The 1,980-nt window shown below is 47.1% G+C and overlaps 1 protein-coding gene across 1 annotated transcript in view; it reads left to right on the top strand.

Annotated features, from left to right (window-relative positions):
• KIF5C (kinesin family member 5C) overlaps window positions 1-1,980 on the top strand; it is a 132,372-nt gene that overhangs the window by 90,027 nt on the left and 40,365 nt on the right. The window lies entirely within an intron of this gene.

Below are 1,980 nucleotides of genomic sequence, written 5' to 3'. Positions count from 1 at the left end.
CCCCCCCCCCCCCCAGCTTGTTGTTCTTTATGGACAGACATTGCACCCCCTGAACTCTGTGGCCCAGGGAAATGTTCTGGCACCAAGCCAACTCCCCTTTTCTCCCCTGGGGCTGTGACCTTCCCACCCAGAGGGGTGCAATCCTGTGCGAACAGCCTGCAGAGCACATGCCAGCTAGCCAGGTCACAAGGCACTGATGGGTCCAGGAATGAGGTCTAGAGAGGGTGGGGGGATGAAGGTAGGGGGCCAGATCAGGTCCCCAAGAGCTGGGGCTTCCTTCCTGGGGCAGGAGCAGTAGCTCCTCCCAAAATACCTTCTCTTACCTCTGCTGCTTCCCAGCCACTCCAGGAAGCATGATCAGCATCTTCCACATCTCAAATCCCAATTTATTTAAACATATCTTCTTTAATTTACTCCCTCTTTATTTTTTTTTCAATTTTTTTTTTTACTTTTTATTTTATCCTTCAGTGGCTGACTTCCTTCATTTCATCACCGTTTCCCTACCCTCATTTCCTTCCCACTTCCAATTTCATTACCCACCCCCATTCCTTTAACTCTCTGCCTCCTTGCTTTATGTTTCTGCCCCCTTCTGCACAACCTATCTCTTATATTCCCCCCACCCCACCTAGAGCAGGGATGTCCTATAGCAATCCTGTGTGGACTTACGAGCCCTGTAGTGACAGCTCACAGCTGTAGCTCTTAGTTAGGCCCCTGCTTGCCAGCCCTCTAATGGCAAGTCACAGCTGTGCAGGTGGGGGACAGACAGAAACTTTTTAGCCTTAAAGTGTGACTATTCCACACCTGAGCTAGCAGTAGCACTGATCAATATTTGAGCAGTTCCAAGTGCAATGTCTAACAAGGCTTCAAATTCACTTTCGTGTGAAAGTCATCTGTGTTCCCTGGTAATCTTACCTGTATGAGGATGGGGACAGGAATTGTGAGTCAAAAAAAAAAATGGGTTTTTATCATTAAAATATAAATAGGAACAGGTCCTGTGCTGCAGCTGCTGTAACTCTTCATGTCTGGAAAAGCAAAAGCTATAACATTAGCATCCCAGAGAAGCCGGAGACTAATCTGTGACTGGATATCCTGTGTTCAGGAATGTTAAATGAAGCATGAAATGAATGATTATGGCTGGTTATATCTTCTATCACTGAAACCATACACTTGACAGTTATACTTAAGTCACATGACACTTTACATGCTAAAAGCATTTTGTAAAAATTACCCAGTGTATTCCCTTCAACACTGATGGAAAAAACTGACAGAGGCTTTTTTTGCCCCAAGTGGTAAGAGGGAGTGAGAGGTAGCAGAAAAACATGGGTTGTGCTGAGACTAGTAGGCTACATCTCTCTCTCTCTCTCTCTTTCAATTCTACATTATTGGTTAGCGTTGTATAGAAACCAAGTAGAACGCGTGTATCAAACATGTGATTGCATTTATCTTAGCATTTGGGGAGCTTTGTAAATAGGTTTATGTTGAGGTGCCACTCATGCCCAAGCCCAGGGGGAAGCTTAGTAACTGAGGTAAGAAGCTTGTATTGAAAATACTGTTAAATGGAGTCCTAGACATTGAATGTCTGCCATACGTGGTTAATTCCTGACTTTGGGGACTGAGCAGTAGCAATCAAGCGTAGAAAGACTGACATTCTTGTAAAGTTTAGAAATGTGAGAGTCCTACCACGATAGGTGTGGAATTCAAACACATTATCCCATCACTCAGCTCTGAGAAACTGAATTCTGTCAAGTCTCACAAAGGTTATCACTAGGGATCCAGGTTTCTCATTTCCCACCCACCCTCTGCCCTGCACACCTCCTACCCCACACACTGGGGAGTTGGGGCCTGGGGCCAGAGGGCAGCGGGTCAGGAATGAGGGGCACTGGCAGGGCCAGGGGGCTGCAGGTCAGGAGTGTGGGGCACCAGCAGGGCTGGGGAGGGTGGGGGCCGTTGGTTGGGAGTGAGGGGCAATGGTATGGGCAG

This window comes from Gavialis gangeticus, unplaced genomic scaffold (assembly GCF_001723915.1).
Source record: "Gavialis gangeticus isolate Ggan-Ray unplaced genomic scaffold, GavGan_comp1, whole genome shotgun sequence".
In the NCBI taxonomy this organism is placed as follows: Eukaryota; Metazoa; Chordata; order Crocodylia; family Gavialidae; genus Gavialis; species Gavialis gangeticus.
The sequence above is the reverse complement of the archived record's forward strand: the minus strand, read 5'-3'. Positions and strand labels throughout refer to the sequence as shown.